Source organism: Pteropus medius, unplaced genomic scaffold, assembly GCF_902729225.1.
Source record: "Pteropus medius unplaced genomic scaffold, Ma_sr-lr_union100, whole genome shotgun sequence".
Lineage (NCBI taxonomy): Eukaryota > Metazoa > Chordata > Mammalia > Chiroptera > Pteropodidae > Pteropus > Pteropus medius.
The window spans coordinates 22,517,717-22,544,886 of NW_024355205.1; the positions used below are offsets into that span (position 1 = coordinate 22,517,717).

The 27,170-nt window shown below is 32.3% G+C and overlaps 1 long non-coding RNA gene across 1 annotated transcript in view; it reads left to right on the forward strand.

The window, feature by feature from the left end:
• The window catches only part of LOC120598651 (uncharacterized), a 212,874-nt gene extending 186,002 nt beyond the window's left edge, over nucleotides 1-26,872 (forward strand). The window contains exon 3 of the long non-coding RNA XR_005651683.1: nucleotides 26,802-26,872. This is a non-coding gene — a long non-coding RNA (uncharacterized LOC120598651). The remainder of the gene's footprint in view (nucleotides 1-26,801) is intronic.
• Nucleotides 26,873-27,170: the final 298 nt, after the last annotated feature.

The following is a 27,170-nucleotide window of genomic DNA, read 5'->3' on the forward strand; positions in this document are numbered from 1 at the left end:
AAATGGCAGAGTTGTACCACACCATATTTCCATTAAATAGGCCAATTTTAAAATGAGATTTTGCTTATTAACATGTTAAATCTCTTTTCCAGAGGCGGGGGTGGGGGAGCAATGAGCTTGTGGCAGTAACTACCCAGCAACTTTTAAGGAAAACATCTATATAGAGAAAGCCTTTGATTTTAGTTTTCTTAAATACAGATCTGCTAGAATGCTTCCTTTTTGCATATAGCTAGAATATAATTAAAATAGATAATTAGAGAAAGTAATTACTGAGTTTTTCTTTCAGTCTTTGCACATTCATTAAGGATTATATATAAATCTAAATTAGCCTAAAAAGTACAGTACTTGACAGCTCAAAAGCTATCTTGTGTTATAATATTAAGAACAGCCATCTTTTATCATAAATATCTGTGTTTAATTTAGAACTATGCAAAGTTATATTAATTTCTATAATCAAGCTTTTTAAATACTTCAGAGTAATAACTGATGAACTAGCAGAACGATTTGAATTTGTATTTTATATTTATTTTTGATAGGAAAACAGACAACTTCGTTTCCTTTTCCATCTTACTTGCTTATATTTCCAAATCTCAAATGCTTTGTTAAGTCGTTATTATTTCTGTAAGATAAACTGATACCTTTATACAAACATACCTGTATGCAAACTGAGAACTTTATATCTTAGCTTGTTCAAAATATATAAGTTATGGGAAGTTTCTTTTTATTAGAAACTAAAGAGAGACAAACAATGAAATCATATGAAGTATTATTGCATTACAGCCATTGACTCACTGTGAGTAAACTCGAAATAGGTTAATTTCATTGGATTTCATCCCAGATCACATATCATAAGTCTCTAGCATTAGTAGATATTTACAGTCCTGAACTTGATTACAATGTAAATTGCATAAGTTTATTCTAACAATCATATCTTTCTACTCTTCACCCTATGCTCTCATTATTCATGCCTCCTTAGGTATCCAATGCCATCAGTAAATGAAGAATTTATTTTTTCAATCAAAAGTTATCTTTGGTAGAAAAAGGAAAAGGATATAACAATTGAACAAGAATCTATGTTAAAAGTATTGAAAACAGGATGTAGTTTTCTTCAGGCTTAGTTTGTTATATTAGAAATTTAGGTTATTAGTAAAGTATATGAGTTTTATATTGTAAGGGTAGAAGATATATATTATATCAAAATCTACACATTAAGATATTCAGAAACATGTTTTTTAATTTTTCTGTTTTAACATAAATTTCAGATTTTCATCTCGTTTGCCAAATATTAACTCACAGTAATCTTTCAGTTAAGCACTGAAGGAGACAAAACATAAAGAAATAAAAGTTTTGAAAGACAATCTTGAAGTGAAGGAGCAAGCGAGAGACTTGCTGTACAAGATATCAGGACATGATGCAGCCATAGTAACGAAGACAACAGTGTACACAGGGATAAATAGATAGACCAAGAAAACAGAAAATAGAGTGCTCAAAAAGACCCTGCCATATATGAATATTTACTGTATGATAAAAAGAACATTTAATATTGCTAAGAAAATCATGTACTATTTATCAGGGGTACTCAGAAATTAAGTTTCACTATTAAACTGGGAAAAAAATAGTATCACAATCTCAGTTGTTGATGAGTTGTGGAACAATGGATGCATGCATACACTGCTGAGGACAAACTAGTGCTGCCATTTAAAAATCACTTTGGCATTACATTACCTTATAAAGTCAAATTTGTACATTTCTTATTATTCAGCAATCGCACTTCCAGGAATATAGTCTCGTATGCCACAAGCCATGCACCATTTGTATTGTTCATAATAGGAAAAAAAAAGCTTGAAAATAACACTAATGGCTATCATCTGTAAAATAGATATTGACTTAGATATAGTTATACAATGAAAAATTAAACAATATATTATTTGAGATTTATTTATGAGATAAAAGAGTAAACCAGGATAGCAACTGTTGTTAAATCTAAAAATATTAAAAGGTTAAATAGAATTTTTAAAATAAAAAATTATTTAAATCTATGGCCATGCTACATTGAGCAAGCCCAATCCTGTCTGATCTTGGAAGCTAAGCTGGGTCAGGCCTGTTTAGTACTTGGATGAGAGGCCACCTAAGAAGACCAAGTGCTGTAGGCATGAAAAATGAAAAAATAAGGGCTTGTAAGCTGACAAGGTCCTTGCAATCTGTGAGGTCAACCAAGGGTTGCCTTGTCTAAAAAATAAAAAATAAAATAATAATAATAATAATTTAAAATAATATATAAAAGGAGGAAATCTGAATTTGCTTTATGTAAAAAATATGATTTGATTTCAATAAACCAAATTTAATTTTTGAAATGAATAGCACATCCTTTAAGTATATACCCACAGTTTCAGATAATTATTGACCTAATTATATCCGAGAACTAAAAAAAAAATCACTCAGCATCCTTCATTAATATAATAGAAAAGAAAGAGATAAAATAAGAAACCATACTTATTGTGAAACATTGTTTTTCCCAACCAGTCAATAAGAAGCATCCTCTCAATTAGCAGGACAATCTCTCGGGTCACCACACTCACGGTGGGTGGTACGACTTGACTTCATTTCTAGATGAATGCTATTTGTGACAGATCATTCTTCCTTAAATTACAAAAGTTACTGACTAATTTAATTTTTAGAAATAATACGTGCTGTCTAGAGTTTACCTACTACATATCAGTTAATGTATTTTAACATATATTTACCAAATATGTGATTAAATGCACTAGATATAGAGGCAATTTTCTTATCGAAGTAAATTTGAAATAAATTTAGTGTGACTAGTACTTATTAAGAGATGATTGTGCCATAGGATTTCTATTGAAGTATAATGAATTGATGCTATTCCTAATCACACAAAAATATATATACATTTATAGAGATGAAATAAGTGGAAGCGAATTATTGTTAATTACATTTCCTTATATTTACATTAATTATCACTGACAAATTTATAGCTTAATTTTCTTCAGGTGCCACTATTTATTTTTTTTAAAGATTATACTTGAATTTATTATTTAATTATTAAGTTTCTACTTCTAAAAATGCACATTTCAAGAAACAACATGAAAAAAAGAGTAATATTATTGAGCTATAACAAAGATAACATTAATTACACAAAACACCTTTTAAAAGTTAATTAAATAAGGAAGAATGGTAATTGAGATTTGGCAAGTAACCTATAATATAAGCCCAAACTAATTTATAAAGAAACAAGGGAAATATAATTTGAAAGATTAATCAGAGAGATTCTTTCTTCTTTACATGAAGAGAACTTAAAACAGAAACATAATGCTCCTTGAAGTTTAGGACCTTTTTTTCTTTTCAATACCTGAGTGTCATGAAAATGAATTGGATTTTATATTATTTTTCTTAGAATAGAGGCTTACAAAATGACATTTCACCAGAAAATCTCTTATTTATAAAATCAAAAGGGTAAAGCATCGAGATAAGTAGAAGATTCTAAGACTCACATTAACAATAATGGTGCCTACCTATAATTTTCTTTATTTTCAATAAGTCTTTTCTATGCTGAGTCCTGAAAGATATTCGTGAGTTTCTTTCATTCACTCAGTTATATTAACAAGTGGTTAATACTATGAAATGATTCAATATAAGCAAAGGGATACAGCATTGGAAGAGCAATAAAAGTCCTTCAGTATTTTTTCTTCCTTTTTTATTTCATTAACTTGCCGTGTGTCTGTGGGAAAGAAAGCATATTTCCATCTCGATTTTTCAATTTGTGATATAGGAATAATAATAATACCTGCTTCAAACTTACCTAAAATTGTATAATTGATTTCAAAGCAAATGGAGAAAAAAAGAGGAGGAGAGAATATAACTTAAAGTTTCACCTTGGGAATTAAATAGTTTGGAGCATTTTTATTATATTACTTGGTTTAGCTACACCATTTCATTATATGAAATAATAATGTGAAAAATATATATTTCTCTAAAATATATGTGAACTCCTAAGCCTCCATCTCTCTAACCTAATTCTGTCTAGGTTTATGAATAACCACTGAGTTTATTAGAAACTACTGATGTGTGCAAAATAATTTGATAGTTCACAACTTCATATATTTTACTTTGCAAAAAAAAAAAATATTTTAAATGCTATTAGATTTGATGCCACTTCCCTACCATCTTTTGCATCAACTCAAATAAATATTAAATTACAATGGTTTATTAGAATGCTAATTTTTACTATTTCCTGATAAGGTTTCAGTAGACTATTTAAACACTCAATGTTGAAGAGAGGAAACAAATATTATAGATTATTTACTTTGGTTTATGCCACAGCTGTGATATCGTAAGCATTGTAAAAATTTAGCCATCTCACTTTCACTATAATTTTAATTTTTATAGTTTTGTGAGAAATGATTGTGTGCAAGCAAGAGAATGAGTATCAAGAAAACTTAACAGAAACATATTCCACAGATACATGAAAAGGAACATTGCAAACGGTACCATCTACAGTCTACAAGTTAGAACAAAATTTCGAGGACTATTGATTCCTGTGATTCAAAACATAAACTATTGCCACTTTGAGTCAATAAGAAATATCCTACTTTTAATTCTCGAAATATCTCTATAACCTAGAAATTATTACACCCATGTTTAAATGAAAAGAAAGGAAGGAGAGAGGAATAGGACAGAAGGAAGGACAGAAGGAAAGGGCTTAGCAGCATGCGAAATAATAATGACATAAGTGTAACATAATCAATGTTATGGATTCAAAATACTACATCAGTAGTTTCCAATTTTATGTTATTTAAAATATTATTTATTGTGATACATCATATAAACAACTATTTCTAGATTATGTAAGGAAAATATTGATCCTTCTCACTCAGACCTCAATATTAATTGTACAATTCTGATTATTTTAATGAAAAAATAATAGTTTTCTCTTGTTGATGTAAATGATAAGTAAGTTTTATCTCTGATCACTTTCCCCGATATTAGCCTCATTTCAGTAGACACTTGAAATATTTCTTAAGGTTTCTCTTTTTTTCCATTTATCTGCTTTTATTTAGCACATTTTAAGTGCATGTAGATATTTTTGTGATGTTATTTGATATTAAGTGAACTATATTAGTGGAATGAATAAAATTATATTATTATTTTTTTTGTATAAAATAAATGTGTTAGCATTTCAAGTAAAAACAGGAATGATTTCTGATAGTCAGAAAATAACCTTACAAGGGGAAGAAAGATAGATAAAATCAAAGGAGTCGTATAGTTTTACAAAATATTCAGGGCTCCTGATGTTGATACTAATATCTGATCTCTAGTACATATTCATCCAGATCCAAATTCATGTCATTCCATTTAAAAGAGAACTTTGATAATGAATAAGGTAGTTTCAACCAGATTATCTCAGAGTTTTTAGTCTAGATGTTTTTACATTTCTTCTGTTTATTGACATCAATTATGGGAAACGATAAATCTATATTAGAAAAGTCTTGAGTCTGTGGATGACTTTTTACAATCCAAGGTGCTATCAAAGTAAAGTTTTACTTAAAAAAAAAGAAAGAAAAAAAAAAGAAAAGTAGTTTAACTATAGACAATCCAGTCTCTTTTCTTCTTAGTAACAAGCAGTCTAGGGGCAGAATGCCAGTCTAACGTGAGCTAACTGTGAGTTACTGTGAATATGTCAGAATCTGTCCTTAGCAATAACTATTTCAAATTTGAAAAAGGGAGTCTGTTTTTATATTTTAAGTGCAAGAAATTCACACATGGAGAGGTGAGTTCAAATAAGATAATCTATTTTTTACAAAATTAAAGACAATAAGGTGGTTTGGATTAATGTTTTTTATGTAAAATATGAACATTTGGCCTTTAATCTCTAAATATGAACTAAAGTTTGGCACTTTGCATTTTCATGATGCTTTCAAAAATGTAACAGCATTTGAGTTACAACACACCTAGTGCACTTAATTTTAGTCAAACTCATTACAGATGGGTCTAAAGATAGGAAATAAATCCAAGTGCTTGTCTGAGTTGGTCTTAATGAAACTAAACAAGCAAAACCTCAGCACATATATATGTGCAAAAATAAAACTCTAAATTTCTTCTCCTGACCTTTATGATAACATGAGTATCAACTCTATTTAGTATGCGAATTCAATGTAAAAATAGTCAAATAAGAGTTTTCTTAGCCAACTTAGATTTCCCTTTAACTTTTCTCCCCAAGGTAGGTAAAAATTGTGTAAAAACAATTGTACAGTTGGTACATTGACAGGGAAGCCTCTGATGTTTGGTCAGAGGCTTTTTATGTTTGTCCAAAGACACATATATGGTTAGGACATCATGTCATCTGGTAAAAAGGTTGTCATCTCAACCCGTAGCTTTCGTGAGATGGTCTTGGTCCAGCTCTTATGTCTTATGGTCAATCTTTTATTTGCTACAACAGCTTTCTTATCTCAAACTATGAAGGCTCTTCAAGTCCCACTCTGTCCCATCCTTCTCTCTAACATAAAAGTCTTTAAAAATCAGGTAACAGAACATCTGTTGAAAAGTGAATTTAATAACAGGGACTAATTTTAAAATAAATTAGAAGTACAGAAGTAATTTGTCCTAAAATTTACTCATCAGAATGACAATATTAGTGCTGTGGGGGACTTTAATTTACTGGTCTGGCTCTTTCTGCCAATGCCAGTCCACAGGTTGGGTATCACAGTACTAAATATTCCCCAGTCATAGAATGCCAGCAACAGAGGGACATTTACCATAAGGACATTGATGAGACACCAAAAGTTGCATTTAATTATCATCCTCTATCCTGGCTTCATCTGTTATACATCACTAAACACTGATTTTTTAACTCTTGCTCTAAAATATTAAATTAGTTATTAGGGAAATGCAAATTAAGATCACATTGAGAGACTATGAAAATGGCCTAAATTGGAAATATCAACGTCCTCAAGAGAAATGGAGACATGTGCATAGAAGAAAGAAAAGTTTATAGAAAAAAATGTTTTTCTTTATAACCCAAACTGGAAACAATTCAAATGTTCAGTAACACGATGAGATGAGGTATAAAAACAAACAAACAAAAACTACCATAGAATACCACTGAAATCATTAAAGGGGGTTGGGGGGGGACTATATTTGTAACAACATGGGTGATTCTCACAACATGTTGATCAAGAGAGTCCAGAGATAAAAGAATACATGTTGCATGATTCATCTATGTGAAGTGCAGACAGGATAAAAATCTCAATCACAATTGCTTAAAGAATTGTGAGTGTGAGGATTGACTGGGAAGGCACATGAGAGAACTTTCCATCTGAGATGATGTAAATCGTTTTGATACCAGGTGGGTTACTCAGGTGTGTCCAAATATAAAATCTCATCACAATGTGTGTCGTATATAAATTTCAGCTCAATTACAAGTAAAAGTGACATATAGCTACAGAATTATAATTTTCCAAAAGATATCCTGGATCTCTTTATATTAGACATGCATTGGGTAAGGTATGTTGATAACAGTACCATAAGCTACCTAAAGCAAAATGGAACATTTCCATATGAATCACAAAAGAATAATGATTAATCCACAGTTTTTCCTCCAAACAAAATGAAAAATGTTTCTCTGAATGTCAGTGATATTTTAGAGCTGTATGATCTAGGACATGATCTGGGAAGCCCATTTCAGCTAATAACTGATACCTCCTCAGAGCTAACAAAAGCTGTCATAGATGTAATTTCTTCATAAATGTTTTGATAATTTATTTTTTATTTGAATTTAACTGTCTATAAAAAATCATATTCATTGGACATTGTGCCTCTTATATGTAACAGATTTGAATATGTAGATAGGATAGGAAAACATTTGAGACAGAGCCTTGTGATTAAATCTAAGTATAAGACAATAACTTAAAATTTAATTTGTATTTGGATACCAGAATTATCTATATAGTGTCAATCCATATCAACTATAATTACTTTGTCATACATTTTTAAAATAAATTTATCTAAATTAGTTTCATGTATACAGTACATTGGTTACACATTTATATTGTTCATAAAATGATCCCCCCAATTGCTCTCTCCTCCCCTGACCCTCCACTTAGCCATCATATTAATGCTAACTGCATTTCCTCTGACGTGCTCCCCATCCCTGTGCCCAACTATCAACTACTAATTTGTACTTCTTTAACCCTTCGCCCTATTCTCCAAGTCTCCCACCCCCTCTCTCCTCTGTCTGCACCAAATTGTCCACTGTATTTGTGAGTCTGTTTTTGATTAGTTTGTTCTTTTTGTTTCTTATTACTGCATATAAGTGAAATCGTATGGTATTTATCTTTGTCTGACTTATTTCACTCAGTACAATAACCTCTAGGTCCATCCATGTCATTGCAAATGGTAGGATTTTATTTTTTTTAATGGCTGAGTAATATTCCATTGTATATGTGAACCATAATTTATCCAATCATCTGTTGATGGGCATTTAATTTGCTTCCATATCTTGACTATTGTATATTGTGCTGCCATGAATATTGGAGTGCATAGATTTTTACGAATTATTCTTTTGGTTTTCTTTGGATAAATACTCAGAAGTGCAATTGCTGGGTTAAAAGGTATATCTATTTTTAATTTTTTGATAACTTTTTTAAAATGAGAATTCAATTAACTCCAAGGACCTAATCAATTACAGCAATGTATCAGCAGTATTCATAGAAATATGTGCTTTTATATGTATAATATTTATATATATATCTCAGCAAAAAATGTTCTTCATGTTTGAGACACAATATTTTGAGACTGTTTTAAAAAGCAGAGAAGGAATACATTTATTTTTATTACTAAATTAAATGCTTAGAATTTTTTACCTATAAAGTGTATACTCTTTCTCATTATGGCAACTTATCTTTTAATTTGATGTGTGTGTGTGTGTGTGTGTATATATGTATATATATATGTGTGTGTGTGTGTGTGTGTGTGTGTGTGTATACATATATATACTTATTGAAGAGTATACATTTATTTCAAAGGACTCACAATTTTTGTCTAGATATTATTCACTGTCAGTCAAATTATCTCCATCCCTCACCTTAGCATTTCCACATTTTTTCTCTATTTCTTTTTCAGCTTCGAATGATTAATTTGTTTAAAGATTAAAAGTAGAAACATAATGGAGGACTGTAGAGGAAAACATAATGTAACTTTAAAGATGGCAAAATCACATTGTTTAATTAATGTACTTCATTATGACTTGTTTTAATTTTACCTTTTCATTTTAAGAGAATAAAAATAAACATATTCTCAAATTTTCAAAAAATATTGAAGCCAGAAAATTTGTTCTTATTTCATTAATAATTTTTCTTTAAATAAACATAACATTTATTTTATCCATATGTAGAGGTATAATTATTCTAACTGGTCTGATTAAAGGATCATTGGTATTCTTTGGAATTTCTTCATTTAGAGGTGCTCCTATATGCTCCTGTAACATTTTTAACAGATCTTTAATTCAGAATTAATTATACTATGTTTGACTCAACTGTTTATTTGTATATTTTCCTACCAAATTACAAACTTCCAAAATCCAAAATCCAAAATGATACTTTATTTATTCTTGTATCATTAATTATTTCATTTAGTACCTAGGATATATAGTTAATAGTGAGTAAATATTTTTAAATTAAGAAACATTTCTTACCCAAATCATTTTCTAACCAATTGAATTATATATGTGTATGTGTGTTTACTTTGTTTAATCTCCTTAGCTGAAATATTATCAGTTATACTTTGATTTGAGTTAACAAGTTTTCTAGTTTTTAACATAAATAATGTGAGAGTTAAAGGACTGTCAGTCTATATAGCTTAGTTTAGATTCTTCTCTTTCTTACATCTTGAAGTAAATAGAAGATAATGGGCGTCTTAATGAAGGGTATGATGACAGAAGGAAGAAAATGAACTCATCATGCATGTGTAAATTTGGGGGAGAAGTGAATTTTGTAGGGTTGTTTTACTGAGCCAGACATAAGGTTGACGACGCAAAGTAACTTAGGGGAAACCTAAGGAGTTTGTAAAGGAAAATATGAGATCACTAAGTGTCTACCATTTGACGTTTTTGTTAGAACTGTGTGGCGTTCTCATTCCCCTCTTCCTCTTCAAAATTCCATCTCACTACATACTACCACATATAGATGTCTACCTATGTCCATTTTTCATTTTTTTCCAGTGAAGCCCAGTCCAAATTCTAGCTACTACCCATGCTTTAATTTTGTAAAGAGAATAAATAAACATGAATTCTCACAGAGGTTTTTCAAAGTATGCTTGTTTCGATACCACATTTTCCAATTTTGTGATATATTTCTTCTCGGGTTTCCCTGAAGCAGTGTTTTTCAAACTGGCTGCTTGTTTCTATAACCTGGGGAGATTTTAAAATGCACCAATATCTACACATCAGTACATTTTTTAAAGCACTCCTGGTGATTCAAATGAACATCTCTGGAGGAGAACTGCTGCCAAAAATCAACTAGAACACTGGATTCACTTAGTGGGCCTTTTATATATAACGAATGATGTCTTCAAAATCAGGCAAGGAAATTGTTTATTAAAAAGGTTTCTATATATAAATTGAGATAAAATTGTTTACCATTGGTTACCATAAAAGAAGAATAAAATATCAATTTCCAAAACAAAGATTTCAGGAAAGCATCTTTGAAAATGCAGGGAGTTTGCTTCCTATTTAAAAAGAAAGAAAGAAAAAGAAAAAAAGTCTACTTTTAAAATCAAGAATACTTCATTTGTCCTCTTCCCCTTCTGCTTCTTCTTTTCCCAAAACAGCATGGAAGCTACAAGGCAGAAATCTATTTTTACTCTTCTATTTGTGGCATTCTTAAAAAGAAAACATGACCTAAAGAAAAGTGGCACTTACTTTTGCAAAGCATTCTTTTAAAAATGCAATATTTGTGTTTGAATATCTTCAATTTGGAAAATAACTTTTATTTTGAATGTCTTTAAAAGGAAATTAGTTTGATAAATTGAAGTTCTAAAAAGCAGAAATTGATAACAAAAGTGGTATAAAAAGTGTGATACAGAAACACTTTTTAACATAGTGTATATATATATATATTTATATATATATATATTAATATATATATATAATAATATATATATATTATTATTTTTTTTTACTTCACATATATTCCCAGGACTGAGGTTCTATTTTCCCTAGAGTCAAGGTAATTTGATATCTCAATTTGGTCTAGAAAGTTCAAATTTTTACATCTCATATTTTAGGAAGCATCCAAGTCAGAACAGCTTATCCCAGAAATAAGCACTGTATGTATCTCTTTTTGCGATAAATGTAAGATGACCTCACTTTGTGCTGGTTCACAATATGATTAATCACTCCTTGTACTTTATCCAAAAATTGCTTTGTTTCTCTTCTAGGACTGATTTAGTCCCAAAGGTTTGATTTTATTTTGTATGAAGGAATCCTGGATGCCAGAACATTTTAGGATTTAAAGACACTTTTGATCTGTTCTTATAATGAGACCACATGCTTAACTCAGAAGATATTGACATTTAAGACAAATAGATTGACTTAATCTGCTGGCAACTGTTTCAGGAAGCCTCCGTTTCCCTGACTTTGCAATTCCCTGTGGAGAGTCTTTACTTTCAATCCGTTCTGAAGTGTGGAAGAGAAGGAATAAGTCTTCATTTAATTGATTTGTTGAGACCTCCACATTTTGGTACATTAACCAGGCTCTGTGAGAGATACATAAGGAATGACTTTTGGTGTACAGTGTTACATAGAGAGATTGAAGATCCTTGTTCATCACAGGAACTTGTTCTAGGTGGCAAATGAGTTTGAGTTTGGTGATTTATGGTTAGTTTCTACTGACTTATTTTTTAAATGATTGCTTTAATTGCTGAGGAAACAACATCTAGGTAAGTAAGGACCAACTGCTTTGTCAAGAATTTGTGAATCTGATTTGACCAGCCCTTATCAAATACTATCGAAACAGGGATTCAAATGTAAGGAAGAGATATTCTTTACGTTTGTAGGCCTCTTAGATATCTATAGACTTGTTTCCTCAGCCAGGAGAACAAAAGCCATATTCCTTTTGGGATTTTTTACAGTATTGGCAAGTGCTATCAGACAAACAAGCCCTAAATTTACTTAATCTCTGTGTTGTTCTGGACTAGTTTCAAGAACAAGGAAGGAACTATGAATAAGCTAATCTCTTGGATCCAACTGACATTTTTCATAGGCAAAAAATTGTTCCAGCATCCACATGGTCTCTAGTTAACTGATACTTAAGTCTGAATATGGCTCTAGGTAGCAGATTTCAAAACTCTTATATTCACACACAGAAAACAAAAGTAATGCATTGTACAGACAGAAAAAAATAAAAAATAGAAAGCACTGGACCCATTTAGAATATGTGATATCCTTTGAACTAGATAAACAACTTGTTGAATTTATTACAAATCAAAGACTTGTGAATGGAAATTGCCATGATAGGGTCACTTATGTCAAGGGAACTACAATGGAGCTGGGAGGGCATGGAGAAGTTGCCTTATGCTTGTCCCACCTATGAATCTTTGAGCCAGCTGCGAGACCATGTCTTGAACTTTACTTCCTCCTCACGTTGGCATCCAGACCACCTGTACACTTTATCTTGAAAGAGCCTGTCTGCTTCACCAGCCAGCATCCTGCATTTTCATGGAGAACCTAAATGAGGTTTAAACTCTCTGACTTTAAGTGCTCTCCATAGAGGCACATCCTGATGCTCGCTTACTTCAGAATATTGACACCCAGACCTCACCAAACCTTTCTGAACTAGTCATCGCACCATGTTAGACAGCCAATAAAAAAAGTCTCCTTTGTTGCAAACTTTGTGATTTTGCCGTTATAAACGCTGCTTTTCTTTGTTCTCTTCAGAGTGCAGTTTGGGTCGTTACCTGACTGTGTGTCTCCTATATTCATATCCTTCGAGATTCCAACTTTTAATTTGTTTTGTAGCCTCAGCTCTTTACTTGTAGATAGACTTAAAAGGAAAATTTTTAGATATGTCTATAATAATCTGGGAGTCAATTTTGCTCCAGAAATTAAGAAAGAATTGAGATGATTTGAATAAAATATGTCATTATTAATATCAGAAGGAAGAGGTTAAAATAGAAATAAAAAAATATTTTATACATAGTCACCTGGCTTAAATTAAGAAATCTGAGGATGCAGATTTGGAATGGCTGTGGATAAGAGGTTTCTTGCAGTTGAATGTGTAAACTGGTAAAAATATTTTGGAAAAACAACTTGGATTTATATTGTTACATTTGTATTGTTATTCATATTTATACACAGTTATATAGACCTTATGATATAGTCATTTCATTCTTATGCATACCCAAGAAACATTTTAATATCTGCGTATCTAGAGGCATCTAAAGAACAGGATACCTGATTATTATGGTATACTCAAACCAACCTACCTACTAATCTGGTAGTGAATATACAAACATATTGTGGAAAGTTCATATTAAATATTATGCAACAGTGAAAATAAATGGACCACCAAATGAACATTAGTAACAAATATTGTGTGAAGAAAGGAAATCTCAGAAGACTACCTATAAGAGATACTTTTATATAAAGTTTAAATATAAGTAAAATATTATATTATATTAAAAAATAGAGCAGGCTATGATAAATCCCACATTCAAAGTAGGGATCACCTCTAGGAGTGACAGAAAAGGGAAGAAACACACAGATAGACAGGAATTGTTGGCATTAATGAATCCTTATCTCTGGCAATGTGTTTATGGATGTTTTTTCTATCATTAAAATAAATATTTTTTTAGATAATAAATGAATATTAAATGCCCATATCTGTACCAATGAAAGTGTGTAATAAATCAAAGATTTGATTAATTCAGGATTTTACACTTAAGTTCAAAAAGGAAGAGGGGCTGGACAAACACAAAAAGAAAAGAAAGAAACAAAAGGCAAAAGAGTTTAAGTTAGCCAGGCACAAGTCTGAAGATGAAATAATGGGCAATACATATTACGGTTTCTGTCCATCCTCTATGCAAATCAACTCATACACATTACAATTTTTCCTGCATGTGATGAGAAAAACCAGGCATAGAAAGTACATATAACCAGGAAGTGGGAGCGTGTGCACTTCACCAGTACACCGTCACGAGACAACAGCTGTCAGATTGTGCTATGAGAAAACAAATCTTAGCCAGAAAACAAAGATAAAGTAGAAGGAATGAAGACAAATACCCCACAAATTGTGCTGGCTCCTCCACAAAGAGACAACTGAGAGGCAGGTTAGAATCTAAAATTTTGATCAAACCCTCCTTAAATGATTAGGAGAGTAAGAGAAGAAAAGAGAATGATCAGATCATGTCCCTGACTTCAGATAGATATTGCTGTCATAGGAGGCCACCTACTATGCGCTTCAAAAACCCAAACAGCAAGAGTGACCAGGTTTTAGGAAAGGATGCAAGCAGAGGTATTGATGCTTCCTCTCCAGGCTTCCAGGGGCTCAGCCTCCAGGAGCCTCAGTTCAGGAAGGTGCAGAAGCAGACTCTTCAGCTGTTGGTTCCTTATTGGAGCTTTTACCAAAGAAACTTTTTGATGGGTAAGTCCTTCATGAGGCTGGGACTTTTATTGTCTTTTATCTTTTTTTTAATCTGTGTGTTTATTTTTATATGTAAATAACCAGAATATTCAAATAATTCTACAAAGTTAATTTTTAAAAGTACTTTCAAGTATAAGTTTAGACAATTCACGTCTAAGCATAGTAATGATAAATAAGCTCTTTGGAATTTTTCCTGTTTTACCTCTTCTACAATTTTTACTTCAAAACACATACATATTTCTCTGACCAGAATTTGGGTTCAACCATAATGAAACCAATAGTCAGACATGACTGCAAGTAGAATTCTTCAAAACAAATTCACAGGTTAATTAACTACTATAAATTTAGTTCGATGTGAACAAAACCAAACTAAGAATTTATCACATCAGTTACAAATAAAAGTAGTAAGTGAGATTTAATTTTGTTTTTTCTACCTCATGAAAGCTTTGAAATAAACAAGGGAGATGTTTGACAATATATTAAAAGTAGCACAATCCAAAACTACAAATAACTTTATAAGCACCATTTTTGTGTCTGTTTATGTGTGAAGTTATGTGTGTGTCTCTGAAATGTATTACAAAATTATCATCTTCAGTTTTATCAAATAGCATGAAAGAGACAGAAACAAAAGTGAGTAAACTAGCTCTTCATTTATTTGTTTCATTCCATAGCTAAGTTGAATAGAAATATCATTCAAAGAACATTGGCAAGCCTTTTTTCACATGTATCTTTTTTATCTAGGTACTATTTAACTGTCTGAATAAAATACATAAAAGCCGAAAAATCAGCCTTTTAAAAGATCGACAGTGATTTTTTCTGCTTCCAAATAAAATTGAATTATAACATTATTCTTTATATTTTCCTGAGCATCCATATTGCTTAAAGATTGGAAGTTAAATTTTGAATGTAAGCAGAAGTTTGTATCTAGAAAATGACATTTTCACTGTAATAGTCATCGTTATTGTAATGCTTGTAAAGTCCAATCAAAGATAAATGTCAAATCATAAGTGGATATACTGTGCGTTGCATGAGGGTTGAGATACATGGAGAGAGAAATCTCCTTTGGAATAGTTACCAAAAAAAAAAAAAAAAAAAGAAAAAATATATGGCTTTTCACTAGGGAGTAGTCTCTAAAGATAAATGGCAGAGGTGTGCATTAAAGGGCCAAACTTAAAAGGTAGAATAAAGAGTGGGATATTTTCATTTGTTTTCTATTTTTTCATCCAGTGTTTCACTAAGTAAGATTAATAGTACCATTTAAAATTACAGTAAGACTAAATAAGGAGATGTTACAAGTGGGCATGATTAAATTAGAGGAAAGTAAAATAAAAATGAAATTGAATGTTAAACAAAGGTAATCAAAGCATTTGAGCTTACATATCTCAGAACTTCAAAATAGTATATTTAATATTCACATTAGTATTATATTACAGGTATTATTATACCCTTTTCAAATAAACCACAACAGCAAAAGATTAAAAGAGGTTAAGTAATTTGCAAAAGATATATAACATATACGATTAACACCAAGTGCTTATTCTGGCTCTCCTCATCCCCGCCCCCTCCACACACACGCCCTTCATAAATGAGGTAAAGAACTCTGTAGGGTGTGTATTTGATGAAGTAGCATTTGGCTGTGGCACTGAATTCCACTGGGAAAAAAGTACAGGGAAAAATGTGTAAGAAACTAAAAGATTTTTGAAATACTGATTAACGGTCTCTGGGTTTGTTGAATTTTTAGTCTTGGCTAAATTGTGGCTGAGCAAGCACTAATGCATGGGAGTTCAATTGAGGTTAAAAAGGACCATATGGGGCACCATCAGGGGAGCTAAAAGGCACAGTTCCCCTGAGAGCCTGTGTGACTAGGAACCGGGATTCATACAGCTAATGGACAAACAGAACTGTAGAAATGTGTTGGGAAAAGTACAATTAGGTCACACTGGGATTATGATGAGGTCACAGAAAGTAAAGGCACTGCTCCAGGGATCTGCCATCTGTAGGTCAGGCCAACCTCCCTGCTTGGGGGCCCTCAGTACATGTGTGCACTAGGAACTTTTGAGCTTTGTACTGGAGGAAGGTTTGAGGAAAACTAACTCCTCTCCGTCTTTACTGGGTCCTTAGAGAGACTGAGTGGTTTCAAAATATGGTGGAGGAAATAATTCTAGGAGGAAGCCAGAAATTTTAAATTTAAAAATTTCTGAAGAAATAGAGGAGAATCAAGGTCAACGCCAGGATTCAAGAAATGGACACACAGGTGCAGGGCCCAGAAGCCCCTTCAAAGAAGGACTTGCTGCTATCAGATCTGGGAAGTCAGTCAGTCAGTCAGTCAGCAGACAGACAGACTCAAGTTTGGCTCCTCCTATAAGAACTAGTCTCTACTGCAGAGAGGCACTTGCCAAGGGCCACTTCCTTCCTGAGTAGCCTGCATTCTGTGACTTTCAAAAGAGGATATAAAGGACTGGCAAGTTCAGCTTAATGTGGGCACTCTGACAGGCTGTCTTCACCCCATTGCTACCCCAGGATTGGCCAGGCTTTGTCAGGTCCATAAATGCAAGTTGATTCCTTCTCCTACCAAATCTTGAGTCTTCTCATGCTTTTTCCAGGTGTTGATCCTTATTAAATATTTTGCATCCCAAACTTCCTCTCAAAACATGCTTCTAGAAGATCCAGCTGGTGAAATAACAAGGTTGGTAGATCAAAGAATGAATTTCCTAAAAGGAAAAAGAAGTGAAACTTTTAACTGATAGTAATATATAGTCTTTTCAGAAAAAGATTAATCTTGTTAAAAATAGCAATCCAAGCTCCATTTAGTTATGAAGATCTGAGAAAATCTCTAGTTCTTCATTGGGAGGAACAGTGAGACTAGAAAGAGAAGGCCAGAAGTTAGTCTTGAATCTCTCATTTATTCAGTGAGCAAGTCACTTATTTCATTAAGCTCTAGTTTCTTCTTTGGTAAAATGGTCCATTACCCAGGTAATCAGAGTACATCTCCTACCCCTGCCCCCCACACACATATGCCTTTGAAACATAGAGTATTTTACCTTCTTTGTTAATTTCACTAGAATGTCCCAGCAACTGGAAAAAGGATAGGTAGTTACTCAAAAAATAATTGAGGTGAATTGTATACAAGACATGACTTATTAAACCAACTGATCATTAACACTTCTGTTATACAGCAGGTCCTTCAGTAACATCATTTTGTTCAATATAGTTTAATTATAATGTTGATGAGATGCTACAGGAACTTAACTCTTGTTTACATCAAATAGCCTATGGTAAAATTGGTTTTGTTATATGTCATCTCACTTAACGTCACAGAATGTATCAAGGACATTAAGTGAGGACTTCAGAAAATAAACCTTCCCAAATTCCTCAACTTCTCCTGTAATAATTTTGACATTTTTGTCAAAAGACAATATGTAAATAAGGTTCTTCTAATTAAATTTAAATCATTGGGACAGAATGGAGTTTATTTAAAAATCCACAGAAAATACTTTTTTCTTGAATGAAAAACTGAAAATTCTGCAAAGTTCCTTCATTTAAGGTATATGTGAAGGGTCACCCACATTATGATGACTCTTTCAAGCTTCCTGAATAAAACTGACAGTGTATGTGTGTTTGTTTCTTAAAGGACACTTGAAGTCCATAGTATTTCATCGCTTTTATATCTGTTTATGCTGCCAGACCTGTGGGACTCAAAAAAAAAAAAAAAAAAAAAAAAAGATCAGCTTGTTATGAGTGACTTAGGTATATCTTGTAATCAACACGTGGCTTTCAAATTTTTCTCAGCCTAGTTCCTTAAAGAGGTTCTTATGTCATAAATGGAGAGGGAAAAGATGGAGGATTACTCTTTTTTTCTTACTCTTACCACAAAGAATTATAAACAGTTTAAAACAGTAAGAGCACAGGGTCCTCTACATATTTGTGCACATATTCTGCCTCTACGACTTTCCAACAGTGTGACCCCATAAAACCTTTCTGAATCTCAAGGACTTTGTCATTACAATGGGTTTAGTAATCTCTCTCTTACAAAGTGGTTTTGAAGAATAAGATTACACATGCAAAGTTCTAAGATGGTTCCTAGCATACAGGTGGTACTCCTATTCAATGAAGGTAGGAAGGAAGGAAGGAAGGAAGGAAGGAAGGAAGGAAGGAAGGAAGGAAGAAGGAAGGAAGGAAGGAAGGAAGGAAGGAAGGAAGGAAGGAAAGAAATAAGCAAACTCCTTCATGTGCTGAGTTTCCTCTAAATTAACAGATGTTATAGCTACCAAGACCACCCAGCAATAGAATCTTGGATTCCTGATAGTAACTCCTACATAGAGTTTATTCTGGTGTTTGGAATCTTAGGCAATTTACTGATGCTATGACGGGAGCTAGGACACAACCTTCCACAGCTCAAACATAGAATTTCTGATCAAAACTTGTAAAATAAAAAGTCCTTCTCTCAATGCACTATTTCACAACTTCTGCTCATTTTTAACTTCTTTTCAACAAAATGAGTAACAAGCCTACCACCACACAGTTAGACCTTAATTCAGGAATAACTATCTTTAAAATATCTTATTTTCTCACTATATATTCTTTATCCTCTGTCAGTATTACTGAATTGCCAACATTATCATAAGACTGACTTCACAGGAATTTTTGAGAACCACATGATGCAATGGGTTCAAAGATCTTAATGAAGTAATACTTTTAAAACATTTTACCTAAGTCTTGAATACTATGATATTGTTACTAAAAATTTTAGTAATAATTTTATTTAGCTACTCTTCTCAACTCTATGAAATAGAAAAAATATAAAATTTCATATACCCTACAAACTGGCTTGAGGAAAAGCAATTGTACAATATTAACAGGAATTTTATTTAAATAAAACGAACTAGATTTATATTCACTCCCTGTGTGAGATACATCCATGTTATCCTGTTCTCTCATCTTTGTACTCAAATATATATAAGCTGATTACATGTATACCCTGTTTTATTTTACTCTGTTTTATTGCGCTTTGTGGATTTTTTTTTTTTTTAATAAATGGAATGGTTATGGCAACTGTCTAGCAAATCTATTGGTGCCATTTTTCTAAAAGCATTTAGCATTTACTCACTTCATGTCTCTGTTCCATATTTTGGTAATTCTTGAAAGTTTTCAAACTTTTTATCATTACTACTTTTGTTATGGTAATCTATGATCAGTGATTTTTGACGTTATTATTGTAATTGTTTTGGGGCACCAAAAACCATGCCCACCTAAGATTGGGAACTTAACTGATAAGCGTCATGTGTGTTCTGACTGCTCCACTGACTGGCGTTTACCCATCTCTCTCCCTCTCCTCAGCCTTCTATTCCCTGAAACACAACAATATTGAAATTAAGCCAATTAATAACTTTATAATGGCCATGTTAGTATTCAAGTGAAAGGAAGCATCCTATGTGTTTCTCTTTAAATCAAAAGCTAAAATGATTAAGCTTAGTGAGGATGGCATGTTGAAAGCAAGGTAGACTGGACTAAGCCTCTTGAACCAAATAGTTAGCCAAGTTGTAAATTCAAAGGAAAAGTTCTTGAAAAGATTAAAAGTGCTCCTCCAGCGAACTCATGAATGATGAGAAGATGAAACAGTTTTACTGCTGATATGGAGGAAGTTGTAGTGGTCTGGATAAAAGATCAAACCAGCCACATTCCCTTGAGTCAAAGCTAATCTAGAGCAAGGCCCTTACTTTCCTCAATTCTGTGAAGGCTGAGAGAAGTGAGAAAGGTGCAGAAGAAAAATATTAAGCTAGCAGAGGTTGGTTTAAGAGTTTAAGGAAAAAAGCCATCTCAACAGCATAAAAGTGCAAGGTGAAGAAGCAAGTGCTGATGGAGAAGCTGAAACAAGTTATTCAGAAGATCTAGCTAAGATAATGAATAAAGTTGGCTACACTAAAAAACAGATTTACAATGTAACACAATAGCCTTATATTGGAAGAAGTTGACATCTAAGACTGTCATAGCTAGAGAGAAGTCAATGCCTGAGACAAAGCTTCAGAGGACAAGTTGGCTCTCATAAGGTGATAAGGCTGCTGGTGACTGACACCAGTGCTCATTTACCATTCCAAAATTCCTAGGACCATTAAGAATTACATATACCTACTCTGTCTATGCTCTATCCATGGAACAACAAAGCCTGAATGACAACACACCTGTTTACAACATGGTTTGCTGAATATTTTAAGCCTACTATTGAGATCTACTCAGAAATAAAAAACAAAAACAAAAACAAAACTTCTTTCAGAATATTACTGTTCAATGACAATGCACCTGGTCACCCAAGAGCTCTGATGGAGATGTACAATGAGATGAATGTTGTTTTTTTGCCTGCTAAAACAATATCCATTGCAGCCCATAGAGGAGAAATTTTAACTTTCAAGTCTTATTATTTAAGAAATACATTTTGTAAGGCTATAGCTGCCATAGATAGTAATTCTTCTGATGGATCTAGGCAAAGTAAATTGAAAATCTTCTGGAAAGAATTCACTACAGCATAGTGTTAACATAACTCATACACAATGGGAAACCAAAAGTTTGTGACTCACTTTATTGTGAATTTGGCTTTAATGTGGTGATCTGGAAACAAACTCACAATATGGCCGAGATATGTATGTGTTATGAAATGAATGGTACAATATGACTTTAACTTCCAAAACATACAACTCAACCAAAAATCCAGAACATATCCTCCAATTCTGATCAAAATATTCTGTGAAACAAGGGCTTGATGACCAACTATCAGGGATATTTCTGTGAAAATTTCTACATTATACATATTTTGAAACTAAAATCTTCAAAATACTTTCTTTGTTTTATACTATTCAAAACCTTTTTAACTTTGTGGATCAAAAGCACATTTTAAATACTTATAATACTCAAGTACACTATGGAATATAGAAAAGAAGACTTGTTCTTCTTGTACAAAATTGGAGTTGGTAATTAGTTTATTAATCAATAAATCACTTAACAAGGAGAATCATAAACTATATATATATATATATATATGTTTTCTAGCTAGCTAGTAGCTATATTCATTTATTATCTAAAATTTTTAAATAGTTTCGACTTATTTATTTAAAGATTCCCTGAAATTACTTGTAGAAAGGTTATTCTTATAAAGTAAGTAGAATATTTTGAATGACTTCATTGAAAATAATAATAATAACAGTCAATTTCTTCTTTAGGTCCACAGTCCCTACTCTTAAGGAGTCCCTTCTCACATTTAATCCCCTCTGCCTTTTGTCTCTGAGTGACAGATATTTCTCAGTATCCTATTTGTCAGAATCACCTCTCATAAACTTCTTTTAATCTCTACAGCCTTAACATCAGATAAATTACATTAGCTAAGATTAAATTAAAATTGTGCCCTTTTTCATGCACTACATATAGTATTTTTTCATAAATAGTTGTCATTTTCAAGCATTATATACATTTTTAATTTCCTCTAATTTGCATATTTAAGTCATTTTTATAAAGAAATTCAAAGATATAAATTCAAAGATAAAACATTGTAAATAAAATCTACTCTTACTCTGTTTGAAATGCATAAAAACTACATTTTCAAAGTAGGAGGATATATCATTTGTAGTGTACAAGTGAACAGCCTTAAAAGATAGTTTACCAAGGAAAACATAAGATTGATTATGAAACTTTTTGGATTCTGTTCCTAGCTCTGCTGTTGCTTGTCTTTGGCAAGATATAAAATATAGTCAACTTTTCACTTACTTCATGCACAAGAACTAAATTAAATGATTCCCTCCTACCCATATGGTAGACTTTCTGCACAGATGCAGCTAGTATTACATGCTGTGCAAAATCCCAACTGTAAACTGAAAATGGTGCTTTCATTTATTTTCTATTGTTTTTATTTAAAAAAAAATAAGCTTAAGAAGCAAATGAAAATAACAGAATTGGAGTATTGACTAGGTCCACAATTTAGTGGTGAAAGGTAGAAAGGGCTAGAAAAAAAAAGGAAAAATACAAATACATTTGAATGACAAGAATATTGAAAATGAAGAAACTCACATTATTTGTAAACTTCTTAAAATGTCCTCCAAGAGAAATATTCAGAAGCCCCGAATGTCCTCCAAAGTTCTATTAAAGAAAATGTGTTCTGAGAGAAAGTTCATGTGCTCTGTTCTCTGCCAAAGAGTATAGAACTCTGAAAGCAGGGTAGGAATTTGTAGTACCCAAAATATATGTCAGTTAGAAATCAGTTAAGGTCATAGGCAATTCTCAGCTTTAATATTAAGGTCTAAAAGAGGTAAGTCTAAAGTAAAATTAACTCTTTCCTATAACTCAAGTCTTTAGCTAGTCCTGTGAGAAATTTCTGTTCAGAGTATTCTTTGGTTCTAGATTCCTATATGTTTCTCAGTAGAAAATGAGTTTTACAATTCTTTGGGCTAAAAGCCAACCTGAAAATCTGGAAAGATTTAGCATAGGTATGTGTGTGCATATATAAAAGGCAGAGCCAAAGATATCCTTGAATATGCATATGAATTTTCTAAAATGATACACCCCCAAACTATATCATTCCAGATCATTTTTAGGTAGAATGTTTTTTTCCTGTAGAAGTAATTCTTTCACTAGCACGGTTTGTCTGTCTCTAGTTCTGCTTGTCTCTATGCCTATCTCTACCACTAACTCTTAGATGAAGTCACCTGAACAGGCCTCCCAGAGTAATTTATAGTAGTGGCAAATAGTTGGGCCTCCAGGCCTGTAGGAACATTTATTTACCTCGAGATATTTTAGCAGCATATACAGTCATCCCACAGTACCCATGGAAGATTACCGAAGGTACCAAAATCTGGGGCTGCTCAAGTCTCTTATGTAAATCGGTGTAGTATTTGTATATAAACTATCAACATTCTCCTGTATACTTTAAATCATCTCTGGATTACTTTTAATACTTAATGTAATATAAATACTATGTCAATATTTGTTATACTGTATTGTTTAGGGAGTAATCACAAGGAGAAAAGTGTATGCATGTTCAGAACAGACACAACCCTTGTAGGCCTAGTTATGCAGTACACATCGGCAACAAAGTAACATTTTTTTCTCGAATATTTCGATCCGCAGTATGTTAAAACCATGGATGTAGACTTCATGGGTAAGAAAGGCTGTCCGTAATGATGTAACTTTGATGAAATAAATAAGATTTTTAAAAAGTTCATATCTGTCTCAAGTTCAGACTTAATTTTACTGTGATAACATAATAAAGATTAGGCAAAGTGATTTAAAAAGGTATCAACTTTGTTATTTATTCTCTTGGGTCTCATATGTAATTGTTTTTGCCGCCCCCCGTTAATTAATTATAAAAATAAAATAAAATGAATATTTGCTATCATATGATATATTTTACTAATTTCTTCTTAGAAAAATCTTAACTATATCTAAATTGTCCACATTTCAAAATAAAGTATCTTATATGTTCTTGTAAATGTCTGGCATCTTTATATCAAATAATAGACAAATACTAGAAGTACATATAGAGAAACATTTTGTTTAGAAGAAAAATCTCAGCTATTTTTAGTTAGACTTTTGTCACAAACAAAAAATATTCTAAGTTAAAAGATGTTCTGTATATCGCTGAATTGCATTAAACTAAGTAATACCAGTATTTGTCAATATTATCGTTCTGGTTATCTGTTGCTCTATAGTCAACTTCTTTAAGAGTTAGTGGCTTAAAACAAAAATTATTTACTTTAGTCGTAGATCCGCAGTTCCAACTGGGCTGGCATGGGATGGCCCTCTTTTCCTTCATGTAGCGCCACCTGGTGTAGCTAGACAGGGGCTGAAGAATTTACTTGCAGGATGATTCATTCATATGGCTGGTAGCTGAGCCAAATTGACAGCCATAGATCTCAGCTTCTTTCCAAATGGGCATCTCCTTGAAGCACTTGAGACTCTTCTAAGATACAAGTGGGTTTTAGGAGAGATTATTCCACAATATGAGAAGTGAGAATTGCCACTTTTCTAAGGCCTGAGCTTGGAAACTGTCACAACATCATTTCTGACATATACTATCTGTCAAAGCAGTCATGGACACCTCCCTTATTCAAGGAGAAAGAACATCAGCTATCTCTGAGTGAAAAGGTATTAAAGAAATTTTGGCCAAATTTAATCTTGTACAAATATTAACAAGTCTACATTAAGCAGATTACATAGGGAACCAGTAAGTCAAATCTGAAATACCCACTAATTTCAGGACTTTATTCTTCAGACTGTGTTCCTAGTTAGTGTACTACAATTTTGTTTTAGAATATCATTTTTAAGTGTCTACAAAATACACAAGCATTTTTGGGAATAATTGACTTTAGATAATCTCAACAATTTAGAATACCTTAAAGACATTTTATATAGAAGACACATACAGTTTATCTTCTTTATATATCCTTCACCATTTTGTTAATAAAATTCAATTAAAATGTTTATGATTGATCTATTATAGCTAAATTATTCAATATTTTATTAACTATTGATTTATGATACCTAACATCCACATAGTTATAAATATTAAAATTATTATTCACTAATATTAGAATCTATAACTGTTATAATAATCATTACTTTTAATTATTCTAGACTGTCACATACTTAATATATCATTTTTAGTTTACTAAAATCAAAAGAAAATTCAATTTAAAATATAATTACTGCGTAGTTCTCACCCAGCAAGACTCAAAGCTAACCATGTCATTGCTTCTAAATTTCAAGGTTATGTTTCCTTAAGTTGTTTATCAAATTAAATGCAATAAGTTTGCAAACTAATGTCTAAAAATTACTGTGGTACGCCCTGATCAAGGCTACTTTAAGCCCAAATGGGACAGAAGGAGACCCACCACTGAAGTATGACAGTTTGGAATTGAGGAAATACTTTTTAGTAGAGATAGGTTACCTATGTTAGCTGAAAGTTATAAAAGGCAACAAGCTCACTGTGTTGTTTTTTTCTGACCTGTTTGATTTTTCCTTCTGTATAGCATACATTCGACAATGAACTTTACCCAGACCACCTTAGGAAGGCACTTGGAAAGCACCCAAAGCTTTTTTGATTGATGGACATCCTCATCTCATATACCCTTTATATTCCTTATTTGCCAGAACAACAGTAATCTAAAGTGACAGCAACTTTAACTGAGTCTGATTTTTCATCTTTGCCAGTCTGTGAACCCTGATTAGGCTTTGTAGTCTAGCTCACAAACTGACAGAGCTGTCAAAGACAAATATTCCATACTTCTGAAAGAATTTGATGTGGTTAAAGCCAAGAGATCTTCAGAGGTCATATTTTAATAATCAGAGTACAAATATAATTTCCTTTTGTCTCAAGACTATTTCTGAAATATATTTTATTCAGTACATACAAAAATTAGAGTTATTTGAATGATAGACTTGAATCTATAAAGTGGAAGACAGATTTAATACTAGCAATTATAACCCACACTTTACAAATAAAGAAAATGCTGAGAAGTGTAGGAACTTGCCTCAGCCACACAGCTCATTAGATGCAGAGTAAGATTTGGGACCTAGATTTCTGGGCCTCCAGTGTAGAGCTTACTTTATAGTTATTATACATCAAGATTTTCTAATAAAATACATCATTTTTGTAAACACTATGCCAGACTATTTTAAATCTTTATTATATAAGAAAATCTTTGTTGATTACCAATATTACCCTGAAAAAGCAGTGTACATTACCAAAGGAAATATAGAATAGCTATCTGGCTAAGATAATAGAACACTATATTCCTGCTACTGAGACATACTAACATAGAACTGCTGAATATAATATGTGAAAAATATGTATATTATGTATTTAGAGAGAGGTATTTAGAGAGAAGGGGAGAGGGGAGAGAGAGAGGAAATGGGGTGGAAGCTGTGTTGCATATGTGTAAAGTAAATTATTTCACCGGGGATATTCTAGTATATGCCTATTGTACTGGCTTAATTAATAGCACTTCCTTAAACTCTTGATGTTTTATTTTGGATCAAATACTATATGGTCATTATCCATATGGGGCTATGGAATTCAAATGTCTGGGTATTTAATGCTCATAAAGTAATGGATACAAGGCCATAGACTATGACAAAACTAAAGGAAACTATCCCATCCATGAATAGAGGAAGACACTGCCAAGGAAGCTGACTGAAGAGAGATTACGAGTTAAAAAAGAAGCCTAATCCTGGACCCTCATAGTTTCCAGTATGAAATCCCTTCTTTAAACAAACTAACTTAAAAATTGTTTGGACATAAAGGGTTTTTATAGGGACTTGTATCTGTCTAGATTCCATCAGGAAAACAAAGTCATTTTAATGAAATAATAGGTTTAATAAATGCATTGAGATTACATGATTGTGGGGATTGCTGAGGAAGATACAGCTGAGGAAATTGTCACCAAATACAAGATCATTGCATGTGAGAAGCAAGGAAAGAAAATATCAATCTTCATCTTAAGCACTAAAGCAGATGATTCTCATTGGCTGGCCTGA